The sequence below is a fragment of the Rattus norvegicus genome, chromosome 8 (genome assembly GCF_036323735.1).
Source record: "Rattus norvegicus strain BN/NHsdMcwi chromosome 8, GRCr8, whole genome shotgun sequence".
NCBI classification, from domain to species: domain Eukaryota; kingdom Metazoa; phylum Chordata; class Mammalia; order Rodentia; family Muridae; genus Rattus; species Rattus norvegicus.
In genome coordinates this window covers 131,175,538-131,200,674 of record NC_086026.1, presented here as the reverse complement: position 1 = coordinate 131,200,674, position 25,137 = coordinate 131,175,538, and the positions used below count along the sequence as shown (strand labels likewise).

The 25,137-nt window shown below is 48.1% G+C and overlaps 2 long non-coding RNA genes and 1 other non-coding gene across 13 annotated transcripts in view; 1 reads left to right on the top strand and 2 right to left on the bottom strand.

The window, feature by feature from the left end:
• Window positions 1-25,137, top strand: part of LOC102550701 (uncharacterized) — a 66,346-nt gene that overhangs the window by 38,378 nt on the left and 2,831 nt on the right. Inside the window, exon 4 of the long non-coding RNA XR_010054551.1 lies at window positions 18,031-25,137. This exon is cut by the window's right edge and continues 2,831 nt beyond it. This is a non-coding gene — a long non-coding RNA (uncharacterized LOC102550701). The remainder of the gene's footprint in view (window positions 1-18,030) is intronic.
• The window catches only part of LOC103690480 (uncharacterized), a 113,303-nt gene continuing 101,005 nt past the window's right edge, over window positions 12,840-25,137 (bottom strand). For 4 of the 11 annotated variants that reach the window (XR_010054544.1, XR_010054542.1, XR_010054546.1 and 1 more), the window contains 2 exons: window positions 23,482-25,137; window positions 12,840-22,719 (listed from right to left, as the gene is read on the bottom strand). The exon at window positions 23,482-25,137 is cut by the window's right edge. This is a non-coding gene — a long non-coding RNA (uncharacterized LOC103690480). The remainder of the gene's footprint in view (window positions 22,720-23,481) is intronic. The other 7 variants (XR_010054548.1, XR_010054541.1, XR_010054543.1 and 4 more) reach the window with 4 other exon arrangements.
• Mir138-1 (microRNA 138-1) lies at window positions 22,143-22,241 on the bottom strand. Its single transcript, NR_031885.1, has one exon. It is a non-coding gene; the product is annotated as a microRNA 138-1 (primary transcript).

The following is a 25,137-nucleotide window of genomic DNA, read 5'->3' as shown; positions in this document are numbered from 1 at the left end:
GAACTAAATACACAGCCAAAGAAAACATTCCTAGTGGCCAAGAGCTTGTGGTAAACCACCAGACTCTCATGTTTCCCCTCGGATTCCCACGTAGGCTAACGAGGCTTGACATTGTAACAATGTTTCCTTTTGTTTGTTACAACATCTCCAAGTAGATACAGCTTTTATGATAATTTATCAATGTGGTGAGTCCTCTACACCATTCCACATATACCATATATTCTCCTGAATATTTCTTGTGAAAATTTAAGTTGGGATAAAGTGTTGTTCAAGGGATAGTGAATCAGTGACCTTGATTACTTTGGGGAGGTATTTTCTTGTTTCCCTACATTTTATTTACTTTGCATTTATTAATTAGTTACTGAATCCTAGGGGCTATTGTTAACATCTACATCAAGGAATCAAGAATTCCTTATTCCTTATATAAATCAGTCAGGGTCAGGTACCTTTCTGGTTTTATCTTGTTTATTATTTACTTTAAAAGGTAACACAGAAATCATGCATACTAATGGGGTTCAGAGTGGTTTTTCTTACATGCAAACACGGATCAATTCCAATTCTCCCATTTTTTTACCCTCCTTTCTCACCAAACTTCTAATAATCTCTATTCTACTTCCAGGCTGACTTTTCTTTTTAGATAGCCTTCTGTATGTGAGGGGAAAATATGGTATTTCTTTTCCTGTGTCTATTTTCTTTCATGTAACTATGTAACTGTCACACTATAGACTCATCCTTACTGATGCAAATGGACGACAGGATTTCATTTTTCTTTATATATAAAGCAACAGAGAAAGGGAGAGAAGAGGGAGAGGGAAAGGGAGAGGGAGAGGGAGAGAGAGGGAGAGAGAGGGAGAGAGGGAGAGAGATATTAATGTGGTGGCACATACCTTTAATTTTAGCATTTTGGAGGTGGAAGCAGGGGAATCTCTATGAGTCAGAGGCCATCCAGGTGTACATAGTGATTTCTGATCCAGCCAAGGTTACATAGTATGACACACACACACACACACACACACACACACACACACACACTGTCATCTTTCTCTTGGTTTTTCAAAAACAGTGTTCTCTGGCTGTCCTGGGACTTGCTCTGTAGATTAGGCTCTCAAACTTGGAGAGCAGCCTGCCTCTGCCTTCCCAGTGCTAGGATTAAAGGCAAGAGTCATAAGGCCTGGCTGACTCTGTCTCAAATAGTGGACAAACAAGAGATGCAGACACATAGACATACGCTGAAAGAGATTCTCAGATTAGTTGCCTGTCCAATGTCAGACAGCGGGCCCCTGGCAGGAATGGCCCTTAAGCCTCATTGATAAGAAAGAAGCTCTCTTTGTCCGCTTCACCACCTCTTTGGTACTAAGACACATGGCCTCACATAGTCGGTGACATGTGCTGGCACTAAAGGGCTGACCATCTTGTTATTCTCACTCTTCCTGTGGTCTCTCCTCTTCTGCCACATGAAACTGCACTTTCAGGTGAGATTTTTCCTGTTGGATTTCAGTGTAAGGCACTTGAAGGAGGGTGGAGAGTAGGAGAGACAGAAGCCAGCATGAGCCTATTTCTGGAGATGTGATTGACTGAGGGTGACTTTGCAGATTTCAACAGCACTTGCGTTTTCCAGAGAGGCATACGAGGAAACTACCTTCCATGATCCTTGCAATGTCTTTATGCTCCACCCTCTGCACTTGCATAAGTCCCTCGAAAACACCAGCTGTGTGTTCCCTTGATAAGGATAACCAACAGAATTCACACAGTAGTCACCCAATCACAGAGGGGGAACACGGGTGCTTTGTGTCTGCGCTGTGTTTTCTCAGTACGGTTTCTGATTTCAGCACCACGGTGTCGGACAGCTCCAAGCCAGCTTGCTTGACAGTTCAGCGCTTAGAAGTAGATGCTAAAACAGAACTAGATGAGAAAGGGATTTATTCGGGGAAAGCTGTGAAGGATGGGGGGAGGAAGCAGGAGTCGGTAGAGAGAGCCTTAGATGACAACGTGGATCTACCACTTGTGTAAGAAAAGAGGTAGGGAATCATCTGGGGGAAGCCTCAGACCTCTGAATGGTTACCCCTCCACCTCACCTCGGTGTGTGTGTGCGCGCGCGCGCGCGCGTGTGTGTGTGTGTGTGTGTGTGTGTGTGTGTGTGTGGTGTGTCCGTGTGTCTGTGTGTCTGTGTGTCTGTGTGTCTGTGTGTCTGTGTGTCTGTGTTGTGCTGTCTTTGGCTCCTGTCATATCTGTCTTGACCGGGCTATCTCTCTTGACAGAGAGACCCTGAGCAAAAAGACTGTCTTTCAAGAGGGGCTTTGCACAAGGTCAAGAGGCCATGGTTTCAATATTGTTGGGGTGCAATACACTCACCATGGGATAAGTATACTATGGCACATGGGGGCAGGGTCCACCAGGTGACTTATCCCTCAGAGCAGGTTCCACAGAAACTCATAGTAAACTTCTATGGATGCTCCAAGGAAACCCAAGCTTTCCTCATGGGACTTGTAAAAATGTGCCAGAGAAAAGATCTTTACCAATCCTACAACAGATAGAGGCCTTATATCCAAAATATACAAAGAACTCAAGAAGTTAGACCGCAGGGAAACAAATAACCCTATTAAAAATGGGGTTCAGAGCTAAACAAAGAATTCACAGCTGAGGAATGCCGAATGGCTGAGAAACACCTAAAGAAATGTTCAACATCTTTAGTCATAAGGGAAATGCAAATCAAAACAACCCTGAGATTTCACCTCACACCAGTGAGAATGGCTAAGATCAAAAACTCAGGTGACAGCAGATGCTGGCGAGGATGTGGAGAAAGAGGAACACTCCTCCATTGTTGGTGGGATTGCAGACTGGTAAAACCATTCTGGAAATCAGTCTGGAGGTTCCTCAGAAAATTGGACATTGAAATGCCTGACGATCCAGCTATACCTCTCTTGGGCATATACCCAAAAGATGCCTCAACATATAAAAGAGACACGTGCTCCACTATGTTCATCGCAGCCTTATTTATAATAGCCAGAAGCTGGAAAGAACCCAGATGCCCTTCAACAGAGGAATGGATACAGAAAATGTGATACATCTACACAATGGAATATTACTCAGCTATCAAAAACAACGAGTTTATGAAATTCGTAGGCAAATGGTTGGAACTGGAAAATATCATCCTGAGTGAGCTAACCCAATCACAGAAAGACATACATGGTATGCACTCATTGATAAGTGGCTATTAGCCCAAATGCTTGAATTACCCTAGATCCCTAGAACAAAGGAAACTCAAGACGGATGATCAAAATGTGAATGCTTCACTCCTTCTTTAAATGAGGAAAAAGAATACCCTTAGCAGGGAAAGGAGAGGCAAAGATTAAAACAGAGACTGAAGGAACACCCATTCAGAGCCTGCCCCACATGTGGCCCATACATATACAGCCACCCAATTAGACAAGATGGATGAAGCAAAGAAGTGCAGACCGACAGGAGCCGGATGTAGATCGCTCCTGAGAGACACAGCCAGAACACAGCAAATACAGAGGCGAATGCCAGCAGCAAACCACTGAACTGAGAATAGGTCCCCTGTTGAAGGAATCAGAGAAAGAACTGGAAGAGCTTGAAGGGGCTCGAGACCCCAAAAGTACAACAATGCCAAGCAACCAGAGCTTCCAGGGACTAAGCCACTACCCAAAGACTATACATGGACTGACCCTGGACTCTGACCTCATAGGTAGCAATGCATATCCTAGTAAGAGCACCAGTGGAAGGGGAAGCCCTGGGTCCTGCTAAGACTGAACCCCCAGTGAACTAGACTGGTGGGGGGAGGGCGGCAATGGGGGGAGGGTTGGGAGGGGAACACCCATAAGGAAGGGGAGGGGGGAGGGGGATGTTTGCCCGGAAACCGGGAAAGGGAATAACACTCGAAATGTATATAAGAAATACTCAAGTTAATAAAAAATAAAAAAAAATGTGCCAGAGAGATCATGGACTCCAGGGATGGGGACCTGAGCGTGTAGCCCCACCTCTGATGCAGGGTCCCAGCAGGACTGAGTTCACTGTCCACAGCAGCGACTTGCTCAATTGTACACAGTTCTCTCTATGGTTAGTTCTCCCACATCCCATTGCTTGGCTCCTGATTTGTAAGGTCACTCTTTAGATGCCCTGTATGCAATGCGAGCCCTTTGTTTAAAATCTGAATTTAGAGAGAGACGAGAATAGTCTGACTGAAGGGCTGAGCACTGTAGAGGAGCTCAGTGGCAGTGTTCAGAGTAAGAGAGCTTACAGGTGCATGTGTGTGTAGGTGCACATAAAGACCTAGAGTGGTCTGACACTGGACAGGCAACATAATCTCTTTTTCAGTGTGTGTCTGTATGTCTACATCTGTGTATGTATTTGTCTATTATTTGAGACAGACTTAGGTGGGATGGGGACTCTTGCCTTTAAACCTAGCACTGGGGAGGCAGAGGCAGGCTGATCTCCGAGTTTGAAGCCAGCCTAATTTACAGAGCAAATCCCAGGGCAGCCAGAGAAACCCTATCTTGAAGAACCAAGAGAGTGATGGTTGGGCAGGTATGGGGATGGGGGCAGGTACATGTTACTATGTATCCTTGACTAGATTTTGGGGTTGAACTTGGGTCTTTATGCTTGCAAGACAAGTGGTTTACTACTGAGATACTTCTTCAGCCCCCACACTTGTACTCTTAAGCAAGATTGTGAAATCAAAGAAGGGAGGAAGGTAGTGGGAAGGCTCTAGACACTCATCCAGTAGGAACTAACAACAAGGTGGTGGATATTTGTACATATTCCATGTGACCAAAAATTTGTCTAAGGACAGACCTTGCTGGAAGCTGATGAGCCTGCCCCTTCTTTGGGACGAAGCTGGCTTTGAGGGTGAGCGGGGTTAGTTTTCATTGTCCACCTGACATTCCCAAAATTATCTGGAAAGAGGGTCTTCACGGGAAATAGATTGCTCTGTAGGCTTGTCTGTTGGGGGTTGTTTTGATTATTGGTTGAGGTGAGAGGATCCAGCCTGAAATGTGGGCAGCACGACTTCATGGGCCCTGAACTGTGTGAGTGAAGAAAGCCACCTGAGCTAAGTACTGAATACTGTGAAGAAAGTCAGCTGAGTACTAAGTACTGTGAAGAAAGCCAGCTGAGCTCAGTACTAAGTACTAAGTACTGTGAAGAAAGCCAGCTGAGCTAAGTACTAAGTACTAAGTACTGTGAAGAAAGCCAGCTGAGCTAAGTACTAAGTACTGAGCAGGCAGGATGGATACACTCATTTCTCTCTGTTTTCGTGGACGTGGCTGTCATGTGATTAACTGCCTCAAGCTCCTGCCTCCGTGACTTCTGCAGTGGTAGATTATAACCTGGAGTTTGTAAGACAAACAAATCCCTTTCTCTCCCAAGTTGCCTACTGGTCAGAATGTGTTGTGACACCAACAAATAAACCCAGGACAGTGGTTGCTTTCTGTATCTGGGCGGGTATCTAAGGCTCCCCATATATTTCTTACAGCATTGATGGTGAGGGGAGGAACTCATTGCCGCCTTCTTTACTTGGAGTTATGGGCATCCTGACCTTTGGTCCTGACCCTCCTATCAGTCTAGTTGGAAATATGTGTCCTGAAGCTCCTATGTGCCGTTCCTTTCACACACTGCAAAAGAGGAAGCTTTTGTTGAGGGCACTAACTCCTCTGGGGCTGCTGCTGCTGGGCCAGCTGCACTGGACACTGTTCAGTGGATACTGAACATCTGTCTCGCACACTTTCCTAAAGCTTTCCTATACTAAGCTACCGGCCATGCACTGGGGATGCTGAGGCAGTTGGATCTCTGTGAGTTAGAGGCTAGCTTATACATAGTGAGACACTGTCAGGAGGCAAAACTTAACAATGCTACCTAAGATGGGCAGGAATGAATCCAGAGGGTTTGGAGGAGGCATTGTCTGTTTGTAAAGGCAGGATATGCTGGCTAGCTTTACCTGACATAAGCGAAAGCCATCTCAGAGGAGGGAGCCGCAGCTGAGAAAATGCCTCCATAAGAACCAGCTGCACACAAGCCAGAAGGTCGTGTTCTTAATTAGCGGTTGGTGTCAGGAGGGCCCAGCCCCTTATGGGTGATGCCACCTCTGGAGAAGTAAAGTGGTCTAGGGTTCTATAAGAAAGCAGACTGAGCAAGCCATGGGGAGTAAGCCAGTGAGCAGCACTCCCTCATGGCCTCTTTTTTTTTTTTTTCTTTTTCTTTTTTTCAGAGCTGGGGACTGAAGCCAGGGCCTTGCGTTTGCTAGGCAAGCGCTCTACCACTGAGCTAAATCCCCAACCCCTCATGGCCTCTTTATTAGCTTCTGCCGACTTGAGTTCCTGTCCTGATGCCCTTTGATTGTAAACAGGGATGCGGAAATATAAGTAAAATAAACTCGTTCCTCCCATAGCTGCTTTGGTCACAGTATTTCATCACAGCCATAGAAACCCTAACTAAGACACAGACAGGGTCTCTCCATGAAACTTGCTGTGTAGCACAGGCTGGCCTTGAGCTGTCAGAGATATGCCTGCCTCTGTCTCCCCTGTGCTGGGACTAAAGGCAGGCACCGCCACACCAACATAGAGATCTTTTTACTTATAACATCATGCTCTATCTTTAAAAAGGTACCTATTTACCTAAGTTATTTATTTATTTGTGTTCATGTGTGCATGTGACCTGGCAAGTGTGTAGACATCATGAGATGCTTGTGGGATTGGCCATCTCCTTCCGCCATGGGGGCCCCAGGTATGGAACCCAGGTTGTCAGTGTGTGCCTTTACTCACTGAGCCATCCCAGCAGCCCTTCATTAACTATTTTAATGCTATGAATATATGTTCTCTTGGATTTTAATCCAAATGAAGGTCACTATGTACCAAACACACAAAAGTTCTTATGCTGGGCATAAGAACTGGGTGGAGATCTGACGTAGGAACCCCAAGAGCTGTCTGTGCAGTGTTCACCTGCCAGGTACCTGGCAAACACCTCTGAGGGCAGCCTGCGTATCTCTCTGTCGGGTGGGATGTGTGTTCTCTTCAGAGGCCACTCCCCACGGCAAGCTCAAATTCCCGAAATCTATAAATAACCACAGATTTAAAAGTCATGTTTATTCTCCGGAGCAGGAATGAACAAACTGGTTTATTTGCGGGCTTTTAATCCTCGAGGCACACATGCTTTATGGAGGATCAGGTTTCCAAACTGTTTTGTTTGCTTTTGATACACAAGCGGTGGTATCCTGTGATCTGTTCAAATACCTGTGGGCACCGGCTGGAACGGGGAGGGGGTGAGGGATGTTCTAGTGAGAAATGCTAATGTAAAAGGGAACATTGCCAGGATCTAAAGGTGACCTTCACTGTAAGGACCCGAATTCTCGTGGTAACAAATCTCAAAGCCTCCTGGGATGGGGCAGAGAAACTGGATTCAAGAGTCCCCAGCCTTCCTCTAACTCATCTCTTGCTCTGAGTGAGAATGAGTGTACCGGATGAAGCACGCCGACCTCAGTTCAGGTTTTGATTCAAATCCTCTGCTGTAGGTGTTTGATCTTCCTTTGCTTTCTTCTCTATAAATGCATAGAGCGGGCCGGGTGGAATTAAAGACACAAAGGCTGGTGGTAAACAGAACCAAGGAGTTTCACAGTGGAGGTCACAAATGCGGCTCCTGTTCAATGTGTTTGCAGGTTCCAATTCTTATTTTCTAAAGTATAGGAGAGGAGAATTTAAAAAAAGGCCATGCTAGTGGCTGGGGAAGAAGGCTCAGTCTGCACAGACTGGAAGGCTGCACAGACTGGAAGACCTGGGCTTGATCCTTAGACTCCTGAAGCTCCTAGCAGCTGGGCATGAGGTGATGCTCACTTCTAGGCACAGGCCTGGGAAGACAGAGGCAGGAGGACCCCTGGGGCTTGCTAGTGTCACCCCATTTGTGAACTCTAGGTTTGCCTTTAAAATCAAGGTTGGACACCAAAGTGTGAGGGGGAAGGGATGGCTTGCTTGGGTGACCTGCCCAAGAGAGCCATGGTTTGTACGCCTTCTCCCCTACAGTTAGAGACAAGCAGCTACACCTTAGTGTAGGTTTGTTCAGGGCAGATCTGTTCACTTTGTGTTATTGGGGCTTTTTATCAGAGAAATCGTTCTCAAAGATGGAACTCCCCCCTCCTCTTCCTCCTTGTCCTCCTCTTCCTCCTCCTCTTCTTCTTCTTTTTAAGACAGGGTCTCACTATGTAGCCCTGTCTGGTCTAGAACTCACAGAGACGCACCTGCCTGTCTCTTGAGTGCAGGGAATCTTTTTCTGCCATCTTTATATATTAAAAGAATTTGTCACGGGAGCATTTGTTGCCCAATAGGATCCCAAAGCAGAAGAAGCTGTTCAGAGAGTAGGGAATGTCTAACAAGCTTGTGAATGCATCAAGATGCCCTCTGTTAAAATCCATGGCCAAGGATTATCCGGAGTCAGTGGTGTTGAGTAGTTGGTACCCTGAGTAAAGAGTCCACCACACTGATGACTTCCTGTGCCTTCCTGGTTCCCCCACTGCAGTTGGTGTTGGTGATTCGGGCTCCCTACAGGGTATGGGAAGCTAAGTGGGGCTATGAGCAGGGCCTCTTGGCCACTCCTCCCCCTTTTATCCATTAGAGTCTGGACAAATGGCTGGATTCATTTCAGAAGAAACATTCCGGGAGCAGCTGCAGTTTGCAAGCCACCCGAACAGAGCCCAGGCTTCCCCCATGCCTCTCTGAACCTTCTTTCCAACTGCAAAGTGAGGCACAGGGAGAGACGTGGCTGCCGGCTCAGACAGATGGTCTCAGTGACCTTCTCACACCAGGAATTGCCTGTTTGCTGTTTGAGTCCCAGGGTGGCCCCTGCTCACCAGGGCTTCTCTCTCTCACTTCCTGAGGGTATTTTCTGTGTGATTTAGAATAAAGATTGGGCTATGTAGATGTTTCCATGGCAACTGGTGGTTTAAATAAAAATAGTGCTACACCCCCGGTAGCCTGTCAGTGTGAAATGTGCCTATCTGCAGGAAGGGCTGGGGGTATCTTATTTCTCCAGCTCCCAGCATCCACCTCTGGCACTTCCCCAGGCCTCGGGGGCAGGACTGGCTGCTTTGACAGATGCCTGGCTCTGGGGCCCTGTCAGTGCAGGAGGAGGTTGGTTAAGGTCATTTTGTAAGAGTGATTGTGTGGACAAACAGAGGACAGTCTTGCCAAAACCAGGTTGCTGAGGTGTGTGTCCCCTGGGGCGAGAGAGCAGCGCTCCTCAACAGTCATTACTTGGTGTTCCTCTCCGAGGCATTGGCTCTGTCCATCCAGCTTGACTTTTCAAACAACCAAAGCAAAAACTTCTGAAAACACACAAAGCCCCCCCCTGGGCAGAGAGTGGCTTAAGCAGCTGTGAGCCTGGGACAACATCGCTTGCAGGGGGCGTCCCCGTCCAGCTGTAACAGAGTGGTCTCCCTAGAGACTGGATCATTCTGTGTTGAGATGAGCAGCTGATCTGAAAATGTGGGGAGATCTGAAACAACCTTTAAGGGACCGGTCATCCCGGTTCTCTGAGTGAGTGTCTATTGGTGTCCCCAAGTCAGCTGCCGTACATCACAGCAACTGTGCAAGGGCTGAGTGCATTAGAGGGGGCAACCCAAACAGGTGTTTTCTGGTTTTGGAAGGTGACAGCCAGAGCCAGCCCAGGACACATCAACGCCAAGTTCTCAACACAAAGGAGATTTATTTGCCCCAGAGGGACAAAGAACTGCCTCTGGGTAGAGAGGAGACAGATGGGGCCAGTAGGCAAATGGCTGTTTATAACAGGAAAGGAAACCCTCCCCCATCCCTGTGTTAGGATGAATTGGTTTGCTTTGATTGGGTAGATCAATCAGGTGAGCCAAAAGGGATTTTGATTGCTGGACTTCAATACTTTGATAGCTGGACCTTGGTAGTCAGCCCAAGGAGGAGGAGGAGATAGCAAATAAGGAAATAGACCTTGGGGGCTAGCTTTAGGAATCTAATCTGACAGTTTTTAGCATTGGGGAAAAGGAATGGGGAAGGGCAAGGCCTGCAGGCCAGTCATGTTTGCCATGCTTGAGCCTACTAGAGCCTGTTGGTAGCGTTTGAAGCTGGGCATGGTGGCAATGCTGTTACTTGTGAGGCCAGGACAGGTGAGCCATGAGTTCAATATAAAATGAACATAAAATTAATCTAAAATGCACCATAGTGCACAATTTCAACTACATATCCCCTCTGGATAAGGACAACCAGGGCAGCAGAGAAAAGTAGTTGCCAGGTGTGTGTGTGTGTGTGTGTGTGTGTGTGTGTGTGTGTGTGTGTGTGTATGAGCATGTATGCATGTAAGTATGTGTGAGAACATGTAGGTATGTGTGTGAGACTGTATGTTTGTATATATGAGTGTGTGTTTGTGTGTATAAGTGTGTGAGTCTGTGAGTGTGTGATTGTGTGTAAGTATGTGTGGGTGTATGGATGTGTATGTGTGTGTGTGAGTGTAGGTGTGTGAATGTGTATGTATGTGTGTGTGATATTGTGTGAATACGAGTATGAGCATGTTTGTGTGAGTGTATGTGTGTGTATGAGCATGTTTGTGTGAGAGTATGTATGACTGTGTGTATGTGTGTGAGTGTATATGTGTGTGTATATATATGTTGAGTGTGAGTGTGTAGGTATGTGTGTATGTGACTGTGTAAATGTGAGTATGTGTGTATGTGTGTGAGTCTGTGTTACTGTGTATGAGTGTGTGTGTGTGTGTGTGTGTGTGTGTGTGTGTGTGTGTGTGTGTGTAGGTGGAGGCAGTACTGCTACTGACACGGTAATGACAGACTCACCACAGAGTGCACATTGATGAACCCTGATGCGAACTACCGACTTCAGGTGATGATGAGCCTCTGTGTGGGCTCACAGTAATAATAATAAACATGTCACTCTGGTGGGGAATGTTGACAAAAGTGGAGGCAAGGGGTTGAGTGAATGTCTGTACCTTTCACTCAGTTTTGCTGTCAGCTCAAACTACTCTTAAAAAAAAAAAAAAACAACCAAAAATCAATGACTAAAACAAAACAACAACAAAAAAAACCCACAGAAAATGACTAAAACAAAACAAAACAAAACAAACAAACAAACAAAAAACAAAAAGAAGGAGCAGGTGGCCAATGAGTGGGCTCTGCTGCTAAAGGTGTTTTGTCGCCTAGCAACGTGAGGTCAGTCCGTGGGGCCCTGTGGTGGAAGGAGAGAACCAACAATTCGTCCTCTGACCTTCGCCCATGTGCCCTGGCCTGTGCTCACCCCACAAATAAATAAACATAAAATAAAGCAAAATGGAAAAAAATACAGCAAACCAAACAGGAATCTCCATAGCTGCCTTCCCTCTGTTGGGATTCCCTCAAAGCAGACCCTGAGGTTTATTTGAGAGAACATTCCAGAATCACAAGTCTGGGGCCAGAGAGAGAAGTGAGGGAGGAGCCGTACAAGAGGCGGTATGGGCAATGGGGCTCCATCTGTAGCAGAATGCCCAGGAGCTGTGCTGAATGGGGAGGTGATCTGCTGCCCTCTCCTCCAAGGCAGAGGGCAGCTGCAGTCTCAGGAGCAGAGGGAGCAGGAGGGGAGGCGTTAGCTCCCAGGCACTTCCTGATTGAGCCTACTAGAGCCCGTTGGTAGGGTTTGAAGCTGGGCATGGTGGCAATGCTGTTACTTGTGAGGCCAGGACAAGCTGTGCTGGGTTTGGGGTACGGGCACAGCTTAGGACGGCTGGGGTAATACTGAGGAACACGGCGTTGGGTGGAATGATGGCATACCATTTACCACACTTGCCGTGTGTGTATCTCAGGGTATGTGGCGCTGAGACTCAGGTTTTGGTGAGAGCAAGCAGCAGCCATGGGCTTCTTACTGCCCGTGGCTTTCCTAATCTAACCCACTTCAGGTTAGCTAAAGAAGCAGCAGCTGTGTCTTAGGGACCTCTTAATCTGCAGTCCGATGGTCCAGAGCCAGGGTATACCATGGTTTGGTTTCTTCCGGGGCCTCGCTCCTTCCTTGCAGACTGACACACGGTTGCTGAGTGCTCACAAGGCCTTTACTCTGAATCTGCCTTGGAATCGCTTTTTATGAGGATACTGGTGGTATTGGATTAAGACCCTACCCTTATGGCCTCGTTTAGTATTAATTCTTTAAAGGTCCCATTCAAGACTCAGAGCTTCATTATATTCTCTTAGGCAGACACAACTCGGTCCGCGACATGACAGAGGAAAGAGGAGACATTATTAGTCTCCATTTCTCTCTACAGGTCTTAGAACACAGAGGTGAGAAGTCCAAGGATCACACAGCTTAAGGGGCAACATCATGCTAAGCTGGAATCAAAGCCGTTTCCCAGGTTGCCTAACAGACACCTTCAGACCTGTGGCCTAGCCCACATCATCCACTGTGTGTCCCAGGCTGAGAACCTGGGGCCAACCTTAGGTCCTGAGGCCTGTGCTCCAGGGCTAGCATTGCCTCATGCCTGTGCAGGTGACTCCTTCCCACCTCAGCTGGGCAATCAGGGAGCCAGGCTAGCTGGGCAACAGTTGTGTCTGCTTCCTCTGTCACCCATTTATCAGGTAGGAGAAAACTTTGGGGGTCATGGGCACTTCCACAAGGAAGGCAACTTGGCTGATATTTTAGAAGCTCCCGAAAGTATGGCCCCCAAGTCTCCTTTTCACCATATTCTCAGAAGGGAGTTTCTGGATCCAAGATTAGCTGTGAGGAGAAGCCCTGTAACCCCTCTCATTTTATCTTTACTAGCGTCAGAATGCTTAGTACCAAGGGATCAGACAAACAAATCCTGGAACCTTGTTCAAGGGAGTGTTCAGCCACAACGCACAGTTCAGCAAAGGACATTTAATGACCTGGATTTTTTTTATTATTATTATAATTCTCCATACTACCAGAAAAGTCGAAGTTCAGAGCACTCTACGTTGTGGTTCTATCCCTGTTAAGTATGGGAGTCAGATGAGTACGGCAGGAGAACTCAGGGCTTATCTGTGAAGGTGTGGAGGTTTTAGGTTCCTCCCCCATTCCCCGAGGCATGTCAGCCTAGCAGCTAAAATTTATTTACTTGTTTTTATTTTGTCTGTATGAATGAGTGCATGTATGTCTGTATTTGTATCACATGCATGCAGTACCCATGGGAGCCAGAAGCAGGCGTTGTATCCCTTAAAACAGTTGAGATGGTTCTAAGATGCTGAGAATGAAAGGACCAGTGAGGGCATTTAGCTTTGAGGCACCTCCGGCCCCTCACATTTTTATGTCTTAACTGTAGTAGGAAGCCCCACAAAACAGTTGTTAACTTGTCGCCCATTTCTTCAGACACTGCTGGTTATTAGCAGTGAGGGCGCTCAGGAGCCGTCTTTCTTGCAGCTCTAGCTTTATTATTCTCTACCGTGATGTAGAGGCGGGTCACGTGACTATAGCTGCCTGTCTAGGAACTCTTTGGATGGAGAATGAAGCACACACACACACACACACACACACACACACACACACACACACACACACACACAAGCTTACTTTTGAAATGCCTTGGCTACTCAAGGGTTTGCCAGTTCTAAGCCTCCCTTGGGTAGCTTGCTTTACCGTCCGGGACTCCTCGCTCAACAGCTTCTAGATCTACATTTAACTTTGCTGCCCTGTTAGCTTCTTTGCTGCCCAAGATGCTTCTGGGCAGCCCTTCTGGGGGCCACTTTTCCTCCCTTTACACCTACATTTCAGATGATCTTCCCTCTGGATCTCTAAATCTGATCATCTCTCTCTCCGGCCCTAAGTCACGTTGATTCCTCTCTCCTGTATCCTAGCCCACGAAACCCTAAGGGTCCCATTGGCTGCTGGCATCTTTATTGATCAATCAAAAACCAGTTGGTGACAAGGACCTTAGCATTTGGACACGCAGCTTCCAGATTGAATTAAGGCATTAGAACCAATCTCCAACACCATGACACTTTGGCTTTCCCCAGTGTTCCTAGCTCTGGGGTCCAGAGATGGAGTTCTGCCCAGGATTTCCAAGTCTGCTGGACTCCAGCTCTCCTTTCTTTCTCCTGGAACACACGGGGTTCTGAGTAGAAGGCCAGCATCCCTTTGTGATCACAGAGGGTGGTGGCATAGAAAGACAAGGTCAGAGCTTTGCATTAACTCCTTGTCTCCTGGCTTCTTGTTCCAGTTGACAATGCAGACAGAACAGCTGGGTTAGCTGTTACTTAAGATTTGGCTGTTGAGACCTCCCCTCTAGGCCCTAGGCCACACCATCTTACTTTCCTCTGTGCCTGAGTAGAGAGACACTGTGTTCTTGTTGTCGCTGTTGATGCTCTTTTCCCAAGCCGCCTGAAAGGGCATCCACTTGGCTGTTAGCACTGCCCGTGTTTGACATACTGAGGAACACAAGCAACCTTCCTGCTAACAGACCCAGCAGGACACTGTATGAGTGGCAAATCAGCGGTCCTGCAGACGTACCATACCGACTACCATGCCAACCTGATGGGGGAGCCAGCCCACGCTCTGTGTTCCAGAGGTTTATTCTTGCGCAGTGGTGGCTGTGTACCCTGTTAAAGGGCGTGGCACCATGTGAGCACATCAGAGGAGCCAGGTCGGCTTTGGAGCTCATGAAAGGCAGCATATGAATTGTTTCCTGTGTTTAATAAGGTCAGCAAGTTGCAACCAGTTACAAAGCTTGTCTGGGACAGCCACAGGTTCACTGCTAGAGGCCTCTGCTGAAGGCTTTAGTGCCCAGATTACCAATACGGGGTTCTGGGCCCAGAGGCCTTCCTTTTCTGCTGAGCTGAGCTAATATGCAGACAGCCTGAATCTCCCATGAGAACCGTACACATTTGGCAGGCTGGGCTTCCAGCATTCCATTGTCAGTGGAGGAACCCATGGCCGTTCACAGCACAGTCTTGCACCAAACGCCAGCTGTCTCCTAAGCCCTACCGTGTGACCTTTGGGTACACCCATGCAACAAAATAGACAGTGAATCCTGCCCTAGGGACTCACGGTCCAGTGGGAGAAGACTGGATCACAGGTAACTTCTGTGGGTCCACATGACCTTTCTTCCCAAAAGGCATGGTTGATGGTTGTTTTAATTTGCATTTTTTCTCACTTTCATCATGCTGGCCCCAAGCCCCAGGTTTTAAATTGGAGACAGTTAGGAACCTTTGAAATCAGTCAAGTCTACACAGCCTGGGGGTGCATGGCAGGGGTTGTTTACAGAGTATAAGTAGAATGTCCTTTAGGTAGTTGATTAGCCCACCTCCGAGGGTATGATAGCCCACTGCCCAGCTATGGGACCTGAACTGGTCCTCATATAAATCTGGGAAGAATCTGCTTGCCTTCTTAGGGGGCTCTGGGCTCTGAGATGACACACATGTTAGCACATGGTAAATTCAACCAGGGTCCTGGGGGCACTGTCTTTGTACTAGACGTGAAAAACTCTGGTTCTGGAAACAAAGGGTCAGGCCGCATGGCCCAGGGCAGGTTTCTTAGCGTTCCTCATCTACCTCTTGGCTCTGAGATGCTGCTGCTTAGCTGGTTACCTAGCGAGCTCCAGAGGTCTGCCAGTCTCTGCCTCTCAACTGCTGGGATTACAAGGACATGCTGCTCCAACCACCTTTTCTATGTGAATGCTGGGGACCAAACTCTGTTCCTAATGCTTGTACAGCAAGCACTTTACCAGCACCTTTCGTGCTAATGTCTTTAAAAATAGCATTTCCAACGCCATGGGACACCCCTTCAGGGGGTTTCTGTTTAGGGGATAGAGGGAACAGGAGGTCAGATTTTTTTTATTTTTCCACTGAAAATCAAACTTATGGTGAAGACCTTGGGACTTCAACTCTATCCCCAAGGCCCACATGCTCTTCTCTCACCATTAGCAATACGTGCAATTTCCTGGGTAGCGACAGGAAGTGGAATACAGCTTCCTCCTGGTCTGATCACAGTGCACATCATGGAAAAGGTCAGAACTCTTGGTCTGAATTACTCTGGTTTTCTTAGAGGAAAAAGTATTTGTCTGGGCCAGTACCAACGAAGAGGCTGTGTTTAGGGCTAGAAGGTCTTTGCCTCTGGTTTATCCAGAATGAATGAGACCATCCGCATGGTGAACATAAAGGTTACTGATAACTATCACCAAGGCAACATGGACGACAACAAACACATTCTGAGGTCAAAGAGGCACAGGATGTTCACATTTAACTGTCGCCACCACCTAATGTTTGGTTGTCAGCCCAGAGGCTGATTAGGAGTGATTTTTCTGGGATGCCATGGACATGGGGACTCTATGCTGGACACGCTGGCTTCTCTGTTTCATATGCATTCATGGAAGAGGGGTCACATCAAAGGCAGGGCCTAGCAAAGCGTTGGAGACAGCAGAAGGCTCATGACTCTGCAATGGTAAGCAGCCACTTCGATGCCCCCAGGGAGGTCATCGAACCTCTCAGTCTCAAGATCCCCTTCTTAAAAGGAGGCTGCTGCGGACTCCATAGAGCATGTACGTCTTTGCGGCATGCGGAGTGTGAGACAAGCTAAGGCTTTCATCAGTACCTGCAGCCTCCCTGTGGCAGGAATCAGACATGCCTTGGGCATATTTGTTCAGAACATAAGAGGGGTCAGGACTCCACAGCCCAGGGTCCCTGGAGACTCACTGCTATGATTTGAAGAATGAGTTTCAGAAACTGCTACTCAGTATTCAGTGAAAGCCACAAGCATCTCACACAGCTGCAGACGGTAGGCTGGGAAGTTTCCCCGGTGTACAATGTTCAAACCATTTTCTTGGCTCATTCCTTTCCAACATGGTCCTGCTGGCTTGGTTTGGAGTGTGTGTGTGTGTGTGTGTGTGTGTGTGTGTGTGTGTGTGTGTGTGTGCAATCTCACTTTACCATGTCTCAACATTTCTTTTTCTTTCTATCAATGTGCTGTGGAACTCCATGGGGTGCTTGCCAACACTCAGCACAGCTGGGGTATGGCTGGTTAACTGCATGCCCAGTAAGTTCCCAGGGGTGCTGAGGTTGCAGGTTCCAGAAACAAATAAGGAAAACACTCTTCTATTTGGTATTCAGTGTTAGAAGGAAACTTCTTTTCTGAATCCAGTTTTTCCCAAAAGCACTGGCCAAGGCCAGCTGATGATAACCAGTCAGAAAGGACAAGACACTGGGTATTGAAGTGTGTGTGTGTGTGTGTGTGTGTGTGTGTGTGTGTGTGTGTATGTATGTGTGAATGTGTGTGAGTGTGGATGTGTGTGAGTGTGTGGATATATGTTTGTATGTGTTTGAGTGTGTCTGTGAATGTGTGAGTGTTGATGTGTGTGAGTGAATGTGTCTGTGAGTGTGCATGTATGTGAGTGTGCATGTGTGAGTGTGTGAGTAGATGTGTGTGTCTGTGAGTGTGTGTGAATTTGGATGTGTGTGCATGAGTGTGTGTGTATATGTGTGTGTGAATGTGAGGGTGTGTGTATGTGTGTGTGTGAATATGAGGGTGTGTGTGTGTGTGCGTGTGTCCATATATGTACATGCCCATGTGACAAGCCTACTGTGCCCACACTTTTTTGTGGTCTGCACTGGACCACTTTAGAAAGTCTGCTTTTTTTGGAATTGGGCTGTAAACATAGGCCTCACAGAAGTTATGATACAGAAAATATCAACTTACCACTTCCTGGGGAGATCATATATAGGGAGAGCAGGGGGAAAAGAATGGGGGTCGGCTGGAGACAGGGGGGCAACTTCTAGGATATGCCAGAGAACTGGGATGGGGAGAGGCCCCAGAGGGTCTAAGGGGGCTGCTCTAGCTGAGATTCCTAGGAATGGGGAATATGGAACCTGAAGTGGCCACTTCCTGCAGCAGGGCAGGACCCCCAGTGGGAGGATAAGGACAGCAATCCACCCACAAACCTTCCACCTCAAACGTGTGCTGCTGCAGGGTGTGCAGGGACAAAGACAGAGCAGAGACGGAGGCTATAGCCGAGTAATGACTGCCCCAAATTGAGACCCACCCCACAGGCAAGAATCAATCCCCAACTCTGTTAATGATGCTCTGTTAGGCTTGCAGACAGGAACCCAGCATGACCGTCCTCTGAGAAGCTCCACCCAGCAGCCTATGGAAAGAGATGCAGAGACTCACAGCCAAGCAGTAGATGGAGCTCGGGAGTAAGAAGTAAGCAGAAGAGCTGGGAGAAAGACTGAGGGACACGGAGAGGACAGGGACTCCACGGGACGACCAATAGAGCCAACTAACCTGGACTGAACCACCAACCAGAGAGCAGGCACAGGCAGGCTGGACCCTAGGCCCCATGTAGCAGATGAGCAGCTTGGTCTTCACAGAGGTCCCCCAACGTAGCAGGGACTGACCCTGAGCCTGGTGCCTGCTTGTCTGTGGAGCCCGCTAACTGGACAGCCTTGTCTGGCCTCAGTGGGACAGAATGTGCCTAGTCTCACAGCCACTTGATGTGCAGGGGGTGGGGGTGTGGTTGACACTTGGAGGGTGGAATAGGGAGGACTTATATGAGGGGGAACTGGGAGAAGAGGAAAGGCTGATAAAGGATGTAAAGTGGATGAGTAAATGCAATTAAAAAAAAGCTTACCACTTCCTGCAGCACGGACTGCTAAGAAAGGCAGGGTTGTACCATCTTGATTCTTTCCCTTAGGCGTTATCCACCCAAGTGGAGGGTCTGGAATGTTCTGGGGCTGGGATTGATGATGCTTTCAGTGAGGCACAATGTACTTTGGAATGAAGGACACACTATGGGCAGACACGTGTGGCTTGGAGTGGTGCTCTGGTGGAGTTACGAACTGAGAAGAGAACCCCAAACTGTGCTCCCCCAAACACTGAGCTCCAAGTAGGCCTTTGCAGAATTTGCAGCTTCGGCCTTTGAAGGTCATATATAAACCTCAAAAGAACCTTCTGGTATCATGCCAAATCCAAATCGACTTTCTTCTAGGCCTTAAAAGATTCCCTCATTTTCTCAGGATGTGACCTCGTTCCATATTTTACAAGGTTTCGAATCACATTCCATTACGAAGCCCTTCAAACAAGGTGAAGGCCTCGTATAAAGGACTGTGTGTCGGTGCTGGGGGCACCTCGTTAGAGACACCAGGGTAGACGATTCTGAGAATTTGGAGGGCTTTCCTGGGTCACTGGGAGTGACCAGCTTCTCCGCATCATGACACGGTGGCTCAGGGGACAGACTTCAGGGCCTAGGTTTGAACAGCAGGGACACTGGTGACCGATGGCACGGATGTTACCTTGGTGGCACTTTCTGTTAGCGTGGATCCACAGCTCACTTGATAGGAAAAACAGAGGAATGGGGCAGCGCCTGGCAGAAGACCCACTCTACCAGTAGCTATAGATACAACACCCCCAAAGGGGGATAAAAGATGCAGGATTAAATAAAACGCAAGGGAGGCTCATGGAGGATGCTCATGGCTTGGGCACACTCACCCATTCATTGAGCAGACATTGTCTTTTTCAGTGCCCATTGAGCCGGGAGAAGGCTGTAACAGTCAATGAGCAGAAGCCCTGCCCCCAGGCAAAGACAAACCCTGCAATGGAATGCAGAAGGGTGGAAGGCTCCAAAGGATAGGGACTGCTTCCTGCCACAGTCATGGACCAGCATCTACCTGTTCCTCTCGACTGGGAAACTAGATCTTTCTGAAGTATCTATGAGGACACCAATCAGGCATCACTCACGAGAGGGTGGGCTGGGCATCTAAAGCCGGGGCACGGGGAGGGCAGGAGGATCTCGGAAGAGAGTAGATGGGAACTTGGAGAGGATTAGGAGAGGACTTAAGGAGGTTTAGGAATGTTAGGGACAGGAGATTGTCGGAAGCAAGAAGCTCTTCTTTCCAACTCTAAGGTGACAGAGACCTAAGTGGCTCTGGTTCGCCCGGGATCTGTCTGGGTGACCTTCACGCACAGCAGTGTTTGCAGAGGTTTTGTTCTGGCTTTTGTCCACTTCCTATGGGGCCCCAGCACAAGCCTTCGTGCAAACAGTTTGCAGCACAGGGATAAGGGTGTCCTTATCCTACGCAAACGCAGAGAGGGAGATCTTTATTTTTCCTTAGTATGTCAGAAAGGATACTATACAGCTCTTAAGAGTCTGCCTGGGCTCTGAAAAAAATAGTGCCACAAGTAATTTTGTTAGACACAAAAATATACAAGTTCAGGAGACCTTAGGTCTTCCGGTCTAAAGGGTCTCTGGCTATGACCTGGGGCTAGAAAACCACTAGCCAACACAAGTAACAGCATGTGTGTGACCTTACAGGGGCCTCTGACATCTCAGTGCCCTAGTGACACCAAGTGTGTGGCTTTGGTCAGTCTTTGTCACAGACAAGCTCATACGTATGTGTGCATGCGTGCATGTGCCCAGTGGAGAGCTGTGGAAATCTTGCTGTCAGAGGATGGAGTCAGCTGTGTAGGGAATCTGGGACCATTTGGGACACAAACACAAGCTGCCCCTAGGGGAGCCCTTAGCAGATTACAGTGGAGTCACTCTCTAAGACAATCACTCTGTAACCTCTTCTTCCTCCTCCACTGCCCAAGTCAAAGACACCATTGCTAATGAGGTGGAGAGTTGACTCAGTAAAGTGCTTTCAGGCGTGATGTGATGGCCTGCATATGCTTGGCCCCAGGAGTGGCGCTGATAGAAGGTGTGGCCTTGTTAGAGGAGGTGTGTCACTGTGAGGGTGGGCTTGGGGACCTCCTAGCTGCCTGAGGATGCTCAGTCTGTTCTTGGCTTCCTTCGGGTGAAGATGTAGAACTCAGCTCCTCCTGCACCAGGCCTGCCTGCATGCTGCCATGCTCCCGCCTTGATGATAATGAACTGAACCTCTGAACCTGTAAGCCAGCCCCAATTAGATGTTGTCCTTTATAAAACTTACATTGGTCGTGGTGTCTGTTCACAGCAATAAGACTCTAACTAAGACACGTGACAACCTGAATTAGGTCCCTAGCACCCACCTGAAAGCCAGGCATGGGGGCACACGTGCTGGAGAGGCAGAATCAAGAGGATCCCCAGGGCTTGCTCACTGGCCACCCTAGCTGAATTCATGAGCTCCAGGCTCAGTTAAGACTCTTATTGAGAGAACAAGCTGGATGGTTGGTGGGTTGGCTCAGTAGGTGAAGGTGCTTGTTGCCAAACCTAGGACCCACAGGATAGAAGGGGGAACCAACTCTTGCAAGTTGTTCTCTGACCTCTACATCAGCGCTCTCAACCTTCCCAATGCTGCAGCCCTCTAATGTACAGCTCCTCATGTGGTGGTGACCCCGACCACGAAACCATTTTTATTGCTACTTCATCACTGTGTTCTGATGGTTTTAGGTTGACCCCTAGGAGAGGGTCATTTGCTGGGTCAATGACCCCTGGGTGGAGAATCCATCACTCTACCCGTGTGTTGGCAGCACGAATACACAGAGACACTAAACAAGTGAATAGATATGGGTCTGAGGAGATGGTTATGAGGTTTAAGAACTTTTCTTTTTGCCCTTTCGGAGGTTCAGCTCGCAGAACTCATATGCCCATTCATAATCCCTTTATCTGTAGTTCCAGAAGATTCGATACCGGTCTTTGGAACTCCTAGGGCAACTGCACACACGGCACACATAAACTCACACAGGCACACACGCATACATGAATAATAAGTACAGTTTAAATTGAGGAAGATACCCCTGGCTTACGTACCCTTCCACCCCCACATACGCACGCACATCCACACCCACACATGTACACAATTTAAAGAAAAAGTAACAGAAAAGTAAAAAGGGAAGGAAACAAAGGGGGAAAGGGCCCAGTTCTATAATCTCCGTGCGTTTCCAGACCCTCTGAGGAGACATTCAATTAAGAGCCCTCAGCCTGTCTAAGGGCCTGGGAACATCTTCCCTCACCCTGGGAGACCTGTTTGTGCTGTTGCCTTTGTGGGAAGCTACTGCTGCCCAGAGTTGGTGCTCTCTTCTGAAGTTGAGCTATTTGTGTCACAATCAACATCAGCTCCAGTTACACCACCAGGGCAGGAGCTGGAGAGTGGCCACCTGTGGTCTGGAGACAGCTGGAGGAGTCCTGGGTGACCCTGGGTGGGGAGGTTGGCTCCCAGGCAGGTGCTCTTGCTGGTGTCCTGGTACTCAGGTGTCTGGATGCTTGCTGCTTGCTGCTGCCAGATGCCTGCAGTGCAGTGAGACCCTGGTGTTGTGAAGTAGCCGTTCTCTGATTGGCAACGGCCTGATTCACAACACCAGCTGTCCCACAACACCATGCCAGAGGTCTCTGAAGTGGCCAGTGTAGAACGTGCGTGCGTTGCTGCTGGGTGGTCCTAGGAGGGCAGATAGTTGATGATCCGTGGGCTGCTCTGCGTGCTGCTGCTGGAAGGAGGTGGAGACAGGATGACAGTGAGGAGTAAGACAGGACCAGGATGGTGCCAGATCTTCCTTTTATTTCCTATAGCAGAGGCCTGTGGAGTGTGTGTGTGTGTGTGTGTGTGCGCGCGCACAGATGTGCGAGGGTGAGAGAGTGCATATGTGTGAGTGTGTGCGAGTGTATTTGTGAGTGTGTAAATGTGTGTGAGTGTGTATGTGTATAATGTGTGTGTGAGTGAATGTGTGTGAATGTGTATGTGTGAGTGTGTGAATGTGTGTGAGAGTGTGTGCATGTGAGTGTGCGTGTATATATGTGTGTGTGGTCAATCTTTTTGTCATTCCTCAGGAGCCATCCACACATGACAAGGATAACAGCTGACTCAAACTGTCAGACAAACAAAAAAAAAAAAAAGAAAGAAAAGAAAAGAAAAGAAAAACCAAACTGAGATAGTTATCAAGTAGCCCTCAGGAAACCCAGGGATTGGGGAGATGTCTGTTGATAAAATGCTTGCTGCAGGGACCTAAATTAGATTCCTAGAATTCACATATAAGCCTCACATAGTGGTGCACGTTTGTAATTCCAGCACTGGGAGGTGGAGACAGATGGATCCCTCAGCCTAACCTACTTGGTGAGTTCCACCAACCAGAGACCCTTCCTCAAAAGCTGAGGAGGATAGTGTCCTGGGAACCAACACCCAGGGTTGACTTCTGAACTACAGACACACACACACACACACACACACACAGACACACACACACAGACACACAGACATACACACACATTTACACATATACTCATATACTGTCACTCACATGCCCTCACACACACATATTTACACATTCACACACTCACATATATTCATACACACACACACACACACACACACACACACACACAGATCACAGATGTGCATGTGAACGTCAGAGGTCAACCTAGGATTTCCTTCCTCAGAAGCTACCCACTTTGTCTGTTTGAGACAGGGTTAATTGCTGGCCCAAGCACTGACCCCATGAGGCAAGGCTGGCTGGCCAGGGAGTCCCAGGACAGTCTTGTCTCTACTTCTCGGTGCTGGGATTATGGGGCTTATGTTTTCATGGATGTGTAGTGAGCACTTCACTGATTGGGCCATCTCCCTAGCCCTCTGACCTTTAAAACTCTGTTCCTCTGTTGGGGCAAGCCTGACGATGTAGAACCTTAGAAATGGCGGCTGGCGGAGTGCAATCTCAGCGTTCCAGAGGCAGATGCAGAGGATCCTCAGAGCAAGCTGGCTAGCTGGACTAGTCCATTCTGGTGAGCTCTGGCCCTGTGTCAGTGAAAGAGGTAGAGATCTGTTTAGGAAGACTCCCTTTGTCCACCCTGCCTCCCTCAAACCACCCCCCCCCCAAGCCAGTTGGGAGGGAATATCCCTTTTGCCATAGCTACCTACAACGAAACAGACCACAAGAGAAAAACCCACTTCCAAATGCAAGGGAAGGCAGGTGCTGTGTAAATGGCCCATGATGCCTGGGGCCTGGGACTTTTGAATCTCAGACCTGTTCCAGCTCTGCAGCTCACTTTGTTTCGAGGGCTCTTTCTCTTCTTTTTATTTCTTATCTTTATTCTACATTCCTGGTCCAGTTCTTTGTTGAAGTACACAAGAAGCTGGTGTCATTCAGTGGGTATCATTCACACCCGGACTCACACCTTTTTATGCTCCACATGGCCTAGGCATTCTTGTACGAAGGCCGTGGCTCTGGGTTTCCTGGCTTCTGTCTGGTCTGCATGGTGGGGCATTACTCTCCATGGACAGCTTACCAGCCACACACAGTAAAGAGCTGGTGGGTAAATACCAGGCTCTTTTGCTCTTTGGTTGGAATGAGCTGAGATGTGTTTTATGGGACCCCCTCAGGGGTCCCCACCTGCCTACATTCTTCTCCTCCCCCACACTGCCCAGCATCCAGCTGTCTGTTGTAAGTGTATTGATTTGGAATGGGTATAGGTTACACCGTTCCTATGGTAACCTGCAGTAGGGCAGTCTGGGGCAATGCATGGATCTCTGGGTGCTCACTCACCCTGTTCTGAGAATGAGCCAGACTGAAATGTCACATCCCGGGAGTCTTGCAGGCTTACCCTAGTCCCACACAGACTTTCAAGGAATCAGAATATACAAGTCAGGCCAACAGCTGGGACAGGTAGGCATTTTCTTCTTAAATTATACATATTAACATATATAATTATATATTAATATAATTTTATATAATATATTATATATTTAATTATATATGTATATATATTATTTTATGTGTTTTGCATGTGTGTGTATGCATCATGTATGCACAGTGTCTGCAGATGTTTGAAGAGGGTTTCAGATCCCCCCCCAGAACTAGAGTTAAATGACTGTTAGCTGCCATGTGGATGCTACAAGTTGAACCCGGGTCCTCTGGAAGAGTAGCCAGAGCTCTTAATTTCTGAGCCATCCCTCCAGACCTGAGTGCGGAGTCAGTAAAGGGCCTGTGTGATAGCAGGCGCCAAGGACGAGTGGTTATCTGGAGGCGGCCGGCTTGCACTCACACATCTTGGCAGATGCTGGAGATAGGATGTGCAGGAATGAAGTCCTGGTTCACACAGGCTCCTGGGCTGGAGGGGCTGGGCGTGGATTTTATTAGCACCGTTAATATTACATGCAAATTGACTTTTTTCACTTTGGCCACAGCGATCCATTAATTCAGGTCCTGTCTGCTGCATCTTTATCCCCAGCAGGTTAATCCTGCCAATGCCTTTTCTGGAGCTCGTGTCACGCTGCGCTTGTGTGTTAACAAAGCA